This window comes from Cygnus atratus, chromosome 1 (genome assembly GCF_013377495.2).
Source record: "Cygnus atratus isolate AKBS03 ecotype Queensland, Australia chromosome 1, CAtr_DNAZoo_HiC_assembly, whole genome shotgun sequence".
NCBI lineage: Eukaryota > Metazoa > Chordata > Aves > Anseriformes > Anatidae > Cygnus > Cygnus atratus.
In genome coordinates, this window is record NC_066362.1 from 61,610,153 (window position 1) to 61,622,598 (window position 12,446).

Genomic DNA, 12,446 nt, shown 5'->3' on the forward strand with positions numbered 1-12,446 from the left:
TGCTGTCAGATTTGGCTTTCAGGACGGAGGAGCTCCCATCCAGCTAATCTGGGCAGTAGAGGAGGAGGGAACCATCATATTTTTAATGGCTACATGTGGAGGGTCACTGACCATCTTCTGTTTGAGACCGAAGGGTGTTGATAACTACAGCATGAAAAGGAATATAGATGATATGCAGGATAGCAGGATGGTATTTATTATAATACATTATGTCTGGGCAATAGATCGCTGACTCGTCTGTCAAAAGAACAGTGTCTGCTTCTGCTGGTTTTGCTGTTCCCGACATCTGACTCCCACAGGATTTAAGAACTTTCTTGGGAAGAGACCGTGTGTGTGTGCAGTTCTTGCTATTAAGACTAATGCATTTCCTTCTAATGGCTCTGTTGTGATGAATCAGTCCCCACGTGTATGCATTGATGTTAAGTGTCGCTTCTTACTGGCTCTGGGAAAAAAATGGGAGCTCTAATATGTGTGAAGAAGTCAATATAAGGAGGGGAGGAACTATTCTTGAGGGATAATTCGGGGCTAAGAAGGCTACCTTCCCTTGGTGTCTTCAATAGTCATTAGCAAGCAAGAGAGTCTTCTCCAGAGGACAATTTTGCCAGCCTAATTCAGGCTCTGGCTCCAAATTGTCCTCTGGAAGAGCCCATTTCTATTGACTGCAGGCAGTCTGTGGTGAACAGTCTTCCAAAGCTAAAATTAGTTTTTATATGGACCCCTCCTACAAAGAGGATGAATAGATGCATGTGCTCGTTAACGTTTGAAAAATGTTTCCAAACAGAAAATGCAAAACATGGGAACTCTGTTTGTAAAAAATACAGGGTGAGAGTTTGGGGGATTTTTTTTTTTTTTTTTTTGGCAAGAGATAAATCTGGTTTGAAGTGGAGGTGGTGACTTCTTTTAGTGGATGCTGGCAAGTACGTCAATTTTAAAAATTGCTGCAGTAGCTCTACAGCCAAATGGAGATGTTGCCATTTTGCCTGCTGTGAACTGCATCTTTAAAAGGATTTCCTTTGCCAGCTGCAAGGGCAGCTGGGAGACAGTTGTTTTATATTTCAGTCCCAGTGCAGAACACCAAAGTAAATCTCTTGCCCTCTGCCTCTCTTATCTGTGGTATCTGGGCACATTGTCATGTTTTCTGTGAGCTACGATAAATTACTTGGAAAGTAAAATGTATGTGTTGCTCATGACTATGCTGGTCTCTTAAGATCGTTCCTTAAGAGTTCAAAGGCAGACCTGCACATACCACTATCTGGTGAATGGAGCATTTATTAGAGGGGATCTGGTGTCTCTGTGCAGCTCCTGGCATTCATTCCAGAGGCCAGTCCCCTTTCTTTTTTTCTTGAGCCTTGATGTTAGCTCTCCCTGGCACCCTAACTCATTCACCTCATCAGAGCTAGGCAAACTAAATCTGTGGGGGGAGGAATAGAGACAGCATCTTTGTCTTGAATATGCTACATCTCAAAACATTGATGATGTGCTGAATGATACCTGGGTGGCTGATATTTAACCTTTTTGTTCTTTCCTATTTTTTTCTTTCTTTCATTTGTTGTGAGCTTAAAAATATGCAAGTGACATGAAAAAAGACTAGAGAACAGTACTGTACATCACTTCAGGCATTCAAACAAATTTGTGATTATTTTGCAGGAAGAGAGATGATAGACTGCGGTTATTTAGTTTTAGTAGAAGGAAATATGATGAAATAAGTGAGCCCAGGGGCTTTTCCTTTACTTGCCATACATGACTGTTTTGTGTGTATTTAATAGGGAATTCACTGCTATGGGAAATCATAGAAGGGAAATATTTAGTAGGATCCAAAGAAGGATTAGGCTTTTATGTGAAAATGAATCATATTCATAGCAAGTCTGACTACTGAGTATACTCACATTATTGCAAGCGTTGCCAATGTTTTCTTGCTTCAGGGGGCAAACGAATCACCTGCCAGGGCTGGAAAGAGATTATCTCCATGCAAGGCAACTTTCCATCCTTCAATGTGCACACTGCTGCTTGTTTTTCTGCTTGATTTCCCTTAAAACACCAGGTATTGGCGTTTTATAGAACAGGGGGTTTTTCAATTCAGGGATCAGTCATTTGATCAGGCATGACAGCCACTAGGGACCTAAACAAATAACGAAGGAGCTAATTCTGTTCCCCTATCTAAAATTCTGATCCTGTTTGTGACATCATAATTGGTTACCATAGGAACAATTATGGTGTCATAAAAAGAGGATTAATTATGAGCTTAAGTGAGGAATAAGCAGCTGGAGCAGATGAACTTTCTAATAACACTTGCCTCCTCTGAAAGCTACCATTTTTATGGATAAAGATATTGTTCCAAATAAAGAGAGATGGGTTAGGAGAAATTTAGTAAATGTGCTCTGAAGGAACAGTTGTGTATCCGAAAGGATATTGCTCTAAGCTTCTGGGTCTCTCAGGATGCTGCATATAAAAGAAATCTCATTTATATAGAGAGATGCTAGAATGAGCAACAGATCTGCTGTCTTGCATGGACTTATTCTAAGTGTCAATCCACAATTTTTCTTTCCATGAATTGTTTTTTGTTGAGGTTTTAAGTGTGGAAGACTATGTGCAATTGTGGTTAATATTTCACTCTAGCTGGTTTAAAAAAATAAACATAGGTAACATGATGGTAGTGAAGTTTAAAAGATAAACAAATTTTGTAGCAACCTAACTGCTTGCTAGGTAAGGATGTTTCAGATTTTCATGGCTTGTGTTTTTGGACTTGTTCATGTCAGGAAAATCAGGACTTCTGGAGCTAGAATGTTTCAGGTTAGGTGAACTGGTACTGAGCTTTTGCCTGTGCTATTAAGGCTAAGAGGGCTTCCTAGCAGGGAGCAGACTAAATCAGGCAAATAGGAATCTAGTGCCCAAGCTGTTGGGATCTGTACTACAGTATTAAATGGTCAATTTACACAATTTCACTAACCACCTATGTAACTTCTTAACTTCTTGCTGGGAGGGTCTACTGACACTTACAGAGTGGGAAGTTCTGTTTTATGTTTGTGGTTTTCTTTTTCTTTTGTTTTGCTTTTAATTGCTGTTGACAGCATGCAATTTGTGAACAAAGTTTTGGAAGACGCTGAATTATTTCTGCATTAATATCTGTGCTGGCTACTTTGCCCTCTCTGGTGTTCTTGCATGTTCCCTTGGAGCCAGGCAGGAACTGCTCAGCTCGACTCTTTTTGCTGCTGTTTACTGCTCTGACCTGAACCACTCGGTCAGTAATATATTAGCAGAAGGGCCATTGACAAGAATTATTAATACATAGCAGGAGACAGAAAGTGGTGTGAACAGGTGAGGATAGCACTGGGGATGGTATTGCTGGCAAGACACTGCCTGAAGGCTTGTGTGTGGGTGTGAGTTGGTGCTTTTGTTTTGTTGCTTGCTCTTGTGACATTTGCTTAGCTCTTTTTGCCTCTCTCCTTCTCTCTCTTTTTGCCAGAGAAGAGAATGTTCTTCTGTCTGTGAGGGAGCTTAATGACAGAAGTCCTAAGTTTTTTTTGGGGATCCTTGCTCTTAGCCGTGATACGGTCTCTTGTCACTTTCTAAGAGGAATGAGAACAGCACTGTCTGGTTATTGTTGCTGAATGCTCAAGCATAGCTGCTCTTGCATCCTCTGTCACAGTGCATGGATACCATTGTCAGAGCTTGCGGGCAGTGACCAGTACGCCAGGTATCCCTGTGATGCTCTGCTGGGTCACCAGTGGCTGAGGCTGGCCAGGCATGAGCCTATCTCTGAATGTATTTTCTGAGAAGAATGGAAAATTCTGGGGACTTCTACTGTGGTTTTCAGAACAACATACAGAAATAAATTAATACCCGCAGCACCACTGGGATGGCAGGGGAGCAAGTTGTTATGCTCTTACCTCAAGGAGATGAGATTCAGGAATAAAGGCTAAACTGTGAATTTTCCAGAAGTTTGCTAGAGGGGTAAATAGCTCTTGGGTACGTGTTTGGGGATGCAGATGAGCTTAGGGCACTTAGGAGACTCTCTATTGGGTTTTAGTCAGGCTGAGGATTTTTCTACTATTCTCGCAGATTTCAGTGGGTGCTATGCAGGCAGGCTTGGCTGTTCCTTCACTTACTCCTGCCTTCCTCGAACAGTCTTTCAGCTGTCATAGAATCAGAGAATGGTTTGGGTTGGAAGAGACCTTAAAAATCATCTAATTCCAACCCTCCTGTCAGGGGCAGGGACATCTTTAAGAACAGGTGATCTAGTTGAGTTTCCTACCAGATCCGAATAGGAATTCTTTGGGGAATGGCTAGGAGGGCGCTAGCAATTTGATTAGCTCCTCCAAACTGAGGGAGGTGTGCTCACCATTGGATATGCAACTTAGTCACTTGGAGGTTGTGATACCCAAGGGACTATGTATTTTTTTGTTATTTTATTTTTTCCCCATGTGTGCTCATCTGGAAGCCCACAAACTGTACCCTGAACATCTGGCGGTGCAGAGCTGTGCCCTGCCCTGGAATACTTTAGCTCAGCACCAGGCTTCCCCCACCCCAGGTTTGTGCCAGGACCTGGAGGAGCAGCCTGTGCAGGGATGTTGGCTGTGGAGGCCTGCTGCGAGGTCAGGGAGTGCATCTGGGAGCAAGCTCAGCCCTGCCTTGTTCTCGGAGATGTTTTTTCCACTGAAGTCCTACATGGTTTAGGAACGTCATTGCCCATGTGAAATAAGAGGGATTTTTTTTTTTAACAGGTTTTTCCATGTTCCTCCCTTTCCGGTAACAACAAAGGTGATGTGTGCAGCTTGATGGAAAAGTGTCCCAGTGAGGGCACGAGGGGCGAATGGTGCAGTAGTGTGGTGACAGGGCTGTCACCTGGCATGCTGCATTGTCACCTGGCAGGTGCGCTATGCAGACACCCCCTAATGCTGGGGGGTAAGGAGGCAAAGTGCCAGTGTACCTGAGACAAAAATTTTGTTGGATGGTCTGATGCAGATCTCTTTCATACCTTAACCTGTGTGTAAAACACTGTGTGAGCATAACTTAGCTGAGAATGGGAGAAGTGTGCTGGCCTGCATGTGGCATGCGGTCGGTGGGGGAGCATGGTACATGCCTCTGAGCTCGTCAGGAGAACATGATTCATGGCTGATCACAGGCAGCTGACAAATACATGGTCAGTTGGACCTCTGGCTACCTCATACTGGAGAAAACTGAGCTGTGCTCACTCGCTCCCCTGCTGGGGTTGGCGAAGGAGGTGCCTCTTGTGACAGGAGGCGTTATGGTGGGCCTCTGCTGGCAGCAAGGAGCTCGGCAGGGCTGCTGCTCCCTTCAGGTGGGGTACAAGATGTGTGTGCGTGTTAGCACAGCATTTCTCAAAGTCTGTGCAGAGCTCAGAGGTGGGGAAGAGGCCATGGCCTGGCTGAAGGGTGCATGTGGGAGGTGTGTCCTTCCGACCCCAGAGGCGTCCGTGCAGGTGGAGCTCAGGCACACGTGGGTGCAGCCGTCTGGGCCCTGATGTCAGCCTGAGCAGAGGGGAAATATGCTAAGTAAGGGGATTTTTTCTGTCTGTTGATATATAGGTAAGAATCGTGAGAAAGCTGCTTTTATTGTGTGAACATACATGGGTACCTCAAGGTCTGCACATCGTGCTTTCCAAAACGTAGCTGTAAGCCAAGCTTGTTCCACCTTTCATCGCATAAAATCAACCTTCAGTCACTATGTAAAAATCTTTCATTTGACTTGATCAGAAAATGATTCTTTCTGTGGGTGCAGACCTTGTTTTGGTTTTATTAGCTGTCTCCATAGCAAGGTCGAGGATAGGCACTGACGCTAACCCAGAGATCTTTCAACGAGTGTTAATGGGAAGCAATGTCCTGGACCCTATTAATGTCAGTGGGATCTGTTTCCTCCCCCCCCACCTCCAGCTTCTTCCTTTTTTCTAGGAAAGGGTTGTAGGCTGTTGGATCGGATCCACCTCATGGGAGCCATCCCTGGGTCGAGTCCGTGTGACTGATGGGGTGTTCACGCTGCCTCTGCCCGTGCTGCCCTGGCTGGTGGCCTGGCGACTTGTGGTGATGGTTTATATCAGGCCTAAGCTTGTGCCTCACTCTTTAGGGCTCTCCTTTTTGGGTACTTTAGCAGTATTAAGTAATAAATTCCACTGCGAGTTGTGTGTGAACAGGAGATTATTTCTGGATTGTTATTTCATTTCTGAAATGGAGCTGTTCAGTTTTATCAGGAGGATTTTGATGAAGCTAAATGAGAAAGAGAAACCCCTCTAGCAAAATATCTCTTCTTCTGAGCCCCCTTTTCATCTGAATCTAGGAACATGAAAGCGCAAATCTGTCTCTTGCTGAAAAAAAATCATTTGTGTTCTAATTTGTAATAGGTCTCCAGGTTCTGCAACAATTTTCCTTTCTCTGCAGATTTATCCTGAACATTTCTCAGTGGTCTGGAACTGAATGAATGTTTAAAGTACACTTTGCTTTCTCCTTTCTTACCCCTTACAAGTAGTACAAGGGTATGGCTAGGCCGGCTGCTGACCAAAATGATCTGTGGAGATCAAAGTGTTAAATGTGAGTCAGAGACTATCATGCATTAAAGAGTGAGTCAGCTTTGGTTTTAAAAAAGACATTTTAAAGAAGCAGTTTGGAAGAAATGCTGAATGGAAATATTTCAGAACAGTCTCAGTCTCTGATAGAAATGGAGATTTATTTATCTCCATGCAGAAATGATAGCAAGCGTTGAAAGTAGTAGTAGTGATGAGATCACTCTAAATTGAAGCTGCTGCTTTGGGAGTATTGTGCCCAGTGTCCTGGGTTAGTCTTTTATAGCAGAAACAGCACATGTTAGGTGAAGGAATAGATCAAGGTCAGCAATGCAAGCTCAAGTCAGTGGGTGCCTTGTTTTACATGGTAGAGGTGTCAGAAAAATATCATTAGTGGAATGTCCGAGGAAGGAGAAGAAGACTACAGTGCTACCTGGCTGAACTGGCTCAGTGGCCTTTGGAGCTGGGGCTGTGGGTTAACAAGTGACCATGGAGGCTTGTTGTTGCCCTTTGGCCAGCAAAATCTGGGAAGTCTGCAGGAGGCGGTGGTCTTACCAACACACAGGAAGGAGATTTCTTTGTGTGTGCACAGAAGTTCAGCCATTTTGGTAGGAGGTGTTAACAGGACGTGTGTATTCAGGGAATGGAAAGAGTAAAGAGTTAACAGATATCTATGAAAGCACTTTCCACTCCACATATTTTTTTATACCTGCTGCTTACCATATTTCATAGCTTTGCCTTTTTGGAATAGGGACTATCAGCCCAAAGGGATAATTCTCAGCTGTAAAGCTGGAAAACACCAGCAGTAAGGAACTGATGATGTGTGACACAAAACAGCAAATGAACCAACTAAACAGCCATACAAATTCCCAACAGAAAGGACAAATTGACAAAAAACAGAAGAGTTGCAATTAAATGAGATATGAAGTATTGCTGTGCACTGTAAATTAAGTAAATTTATTTCTGAGTCCAATCTGACTTTGTGTGTGGCTGTAAGCAAAGCTCCTAATCTTTATAAGATGAATATAGTAGCTTCTTCCTACTCTTGTAAAGATGTACCAGCAAAATGTGGAAGTGTATTATTATACTATTACAAAGGTAAGTGTTATGTGCTTTGCCAGACCTTGTTACCTATTATGAAAAGCTACAACACTTAGAGCTTTCAGCAAAGTCACAGTGGTTGTTATCTGAAGCAAAGGCAAGGGATTCTTGATTTTGTACTCTTAACTCTTGATGCTTACTGTCCTTGGAGTTATTTAAAATAAGGATTTCAAGAGGATCTAGAAATTGTGTGGGTTTTTCTTGCTCTTAATTTACTTGCTGTCCTGATGTTCAAACATTGTCAGGTCCTCCATGGAAACAATAAGCTAAGGAGGTTGTGTTTTTTTCCTTTTAGAAGTAACAGCTACTCATGCTTTGACCTAAATATAAAAAAAAAATAAAAAAAAAAATGGGGAGGGAAGTGGAACTTGTTGATATGGCAGCAGTTCCAGTGACATCTCAGGAGCCACCTCTTCCCCTCCCCTCCATCTTTTTTTCCACTCAAGCCCACTGAGGCAGCCACAGGGCACACGCGTCTCAGGCCTGCCGGGATCTATTGCTTTCATGCTGTTGTGCCAGGCAGCTCATGCAGTAAGCAAGAAAGTCGGGCACCACGTGTTGGGGGGCAGGAGGTGCAGGAGCTGGCAAAAGTCCTCAGGGATGTGGGACCGGTGGAAAGACAAGCATCCTTGGAATACACGGAGGTTGGAAACTTTTATATATACTTGTGTGTGCAGATCTATATGGTCCAAGTTGCCATAATGTGGGTGTCAATGTGCGGTCCGTATGTGTGCCAGAATAGAGTTTATGTAGTAGAGTAACAAGGTAGTTACTTAAGGTTAAACGATTCACCCTGTTGGTTTCTGACATGGCAATTTGAATGAGAAGCTAAAGGGGAATTTTCTCTTGAAATGTCACCAAGGACTAAGTGGCTGTAGATGGATGGTGTGGAACACTGGATGTGCTGGCGTGTGACGAAGGACTTTGCAGGCTCTGAATAATGTTACACTTCTAATAACCTCTTGTGAATGTATGCTTTCAAGTGCAAAAATTTTTGAGGGGTTTTGTCAAGGGTGAGAGGACCCAAATTTGACCTGCTCTGGGAATAAAGTTTGCTTTAATGCTTTCTGCAGTTCTCATTCCTCATGTAATGAGGGTGTGATGTGCTGAGCATGGCAGATGCTCTCTGCTGTTGACCCACTGGCAGCAGGCTCAGAAAGTTGGGTTACTTTATGACTGCTTTGGTGCATTGAAGCAAACTTTACTCCATGCCTTTCCCTTTGGTTACTTGGTTGGGTAGATCCAGTGCTCACGTATAATGGTTATTCATCATTTGATTTCCACTAGTGGGTGGAAATCCCTAGACCTGGATTTCTTGTTTTCCTCCTTCTTTTGTTAAAATAAACCTGGGTTTGAGTGCCCTAAACTTTACAGTTTACAACATAAAATTTTGATGTGTTCTGAAACTCCTTGTGGATGGGTTGTTTTCCAGTCTTACTGCAGCCATATCATAGTGATTTGGAAGACAGGGGTGAGTCTGTAGAAGGGAAGCTCCTGATAAAACGCTGCACAGAGGGTATTAAATACAGAATAATTTGGGACAAGGGAACCCCAGTTATTAGTTCTTAATTTTCACTGACTAGTCATAATATTGGGTGTAGCTCTTCATAAATGTGAATTGATAACTTCATTGTCTTCTCTCACCTGCTCAGTTGGAAGATGCAGCCCTACAGAAGGCTTGACACTCTTGCTTTCTTGCCTCAGGGCCTTTCTTCACTGAACCCACTCCTGGGCAGGCACTGAACATCAGAAGTACCCTCTGTCCTGTGTTCTCAGCTATTAAACCGTCACACTGTGCACTGCTTTATTTCCCCATCAGCTTGCTAGTGCCCACTTCTTATTCTGGTTCTTGGACTAGTTTGAGCAGGCTTCATCCATGTCTCCTTCCATTTCATTCTGTCTCAGCAGCATCTGCCACTTACAAACAAAATGAAAACTGACCCATTATTAAAAATTGCAGGATCAATTTATTCCATTTTGTGCTGAAGTCATGTCTGTTTTCATGTCCATTAAGACAGATTCCCAATGATTCGTGTTGTTACTACATTGGTCCCTACTGCCCAGCTGTGGTTTTAGAGCACATTTTGTTGATTTTTGGATAGATATGTATGACTATGAGCAGCTCTAGCTGTAGCCCATGACTGTAACTTGCTTATGTCCCTCATATACATATACTTACTTTCAAGTTTCACCAAAGTGTTTTTTATCATTTCTCATTTATTTTTGTTATTTCTTATTTATTGTACAGCTGTGACAAGAGATGGTAGCGTAGAACTTAAAAGTGGTATTACATTTTATTTTAATTTCACTGAAAGTAACATTTCCATAAGTTAAAATGATTTGCTTAGCTGAGTTTATAAGCAGTCAGTGTTTGTTGGGTTTTTAAAGTTGCTGAAGGTCTAATGCCATCTAGCAAGAAATCACATTTTATTAAACTGAATATAATGCAGCAAAAGTTGTTCAGGGTCTTTCTCATAATTAAAAAAAAACAAAAACAAAAACGAAACTATTTCATAGTTATGACCCAAAAGCTATAAAATTCAGCCTTCTGATGGCATTAGTTGTTAATTTTATTTTTTAAAAATGTAATAGCTAGCTAGCAGTGAGGTTTTTACTGGGGAAAATTGCTATACACAGAGGGGAAAAAGTTGTTGATAATGATATGAAGTAAATGCATTTACTACTCGTATTTGTTATTGTGATACAAGAAGATAGGTCTATATGCTTTTCTTCGAGTAAGCCTGGGACAGAAAACCTGTTTTCCTTCATCCCAGAATGCAGGTATATTGGAAATAAATATCTGGCCACTTCCTGTGAGATAGGGTGCTTCAGATGCACTGCGGTCCAGAGCAAGATCAGCAAGATGCGTTGCTGCTTTTGTTTTCTGCTTAGGTGTCTGCTTGTGCTCCACTCAGCTCCCTGAGGAGATGCAGCAGGTAGGGATGGATGGAGCGTAAGCACTAGAAAGCGGTGAGTTTGTGTGTTTTGTGGGGGGAAGGTGTTTTGTGTGGGGTGCTGTATTGTTTTTTCTGGTAGGTGATGTTTGAACCTCCCGAGGACAAGATTTTTCAGCTCTGTCTCAGAGCCTGCTCTATAGCTGAACCAGAAGACAGGGCTGAGTTGAGGGACTGGATGTGTTGCGTGTTCTGTCTTTAAATAGAGGCCATGTTGATGATGTTAGCTTTCTCAGAAATAATTCCTATGGGGATGGGGGGTCGAAATGCTGCTAGAGACATCAACCAGCTGATTTTGAAGCTGTTATTTACTTAACCCCCCTACCAACCATACAGTTCTCCTCTCCTTCTCCCCTCCTCCAACCATCCTCTGAATCTCAGATCTCCATCTCTATTTCAGGACTTGATTGATCACAAACTTCCTGAAATAAGAGAGAAGGCTCAAGGAGGATGTTAAATTTGGATATTCAAAGATGTTAATTGCAATAGAACCAATTTCCTGATGAGAGCTCTTCTCCACAGAGAAGTGGTCTCATCATTGTAGAAACACCACCATAATTAACAAGAGCTGAGGCACTTATTGGCAGCTCATCACAGACAGAGGCCCAGGTTTGTGTGTGTCCAGATGTCAGTATCTCGTTCTCTGGCAGGAGTGATATCTTCAGGCTCAAAGATGAGGCATCAAGGCAGGGTGGCTTAGCTGCTGTCACTGTTACTGCTGATGCCTTGCTGTTCTCTGAATAGTGAACTTTTAAGTCTTCTGCCCACTTACAACATCCCATAAGCATAGTGTTTAAACATCTCTTTGAGCAAAATAATCCACTGACATTGCTGGAAAAACCTGGAGAAATGAAGAGGGTAACTTTTCTCTTTCTCCTGGGCCTCTTCTCCCTAGTTCTGTTTCCCTCTGATGGTGTTTTATGTGCGATGCTTACGCTGCACATTTGAACACTGAGAGGAAGATAAATGCTCTGAATGCAGAACAAAGTGAATCCAACTCCTGTTTTCCAGAAAGCAGAATAGTGCAGGGCAAATTAGAAAACTGTTCAACTGGAGACGGTGGTTGAAAGGGCTGCAATGCAATTAATGTAGGGATCTTTCACCCAAGACGGATGCAGTTCAAATCCTCTTCTAGGTCTCCAGCAGGGTCACTCGCTTATGCACATCACAGGTCAGTTGGACCTGAAAGTCACTGCTGAAAAAAGACCTTGATATTAGTGTAGGAAGAAATGGTGCATGCCAAACGCAGCTGTACTGATCGGGGAAACAGCAGAGCCATTTGTGCAAAAAGTGAAGCCGTTTGCCCTGCTCTTGGTGTTTCTAGCAGGTTGGTGGTGGTTATGAAATGAAGGCGCACAGAAGTATGCCTCTGATGTGAATGTTGCCTTTTAATCAGTACAAAAGTGAGACAGAAGATTTTAAGAACAACTATGTTTGGTGCTAAGGATGCAGATTCCCTTGTCAGCTGCCAGCATTAGCAGTCTGTCCCCATTCCTACCCGGGTGACCTGTGGCTCACAAGCCCCTGTTTCTGAGGTACTTTCTGATCCGGGCAGACAAGGCTCCCTGCACACATCCCCGAATGTCAGAAACACGTGTGGTGGCTCCTGCCATGTCCTCCTTCTGCATGCACATCCCACTTGCCCCCACCTGTTGCCGGTCGTGGAAGAGCAAGAACAAAAACAAGCACGAGAATGTGAGCAGAGCTACTAATCTGAGCAAAGCCCCAGCTCTGGCAAAGGTCTGTTTTCCTTCAGTGCCAGTTTCTCTTTGCAGCTGGTGGTCCTGCTGCTGCCAGCGTAGGCAGTGGGATGCTGGGGCCGGAACAGCTCTTTTCTTGTCTTTCCTCAGCATTCTGTTCGCTCGCGGTGATCACAC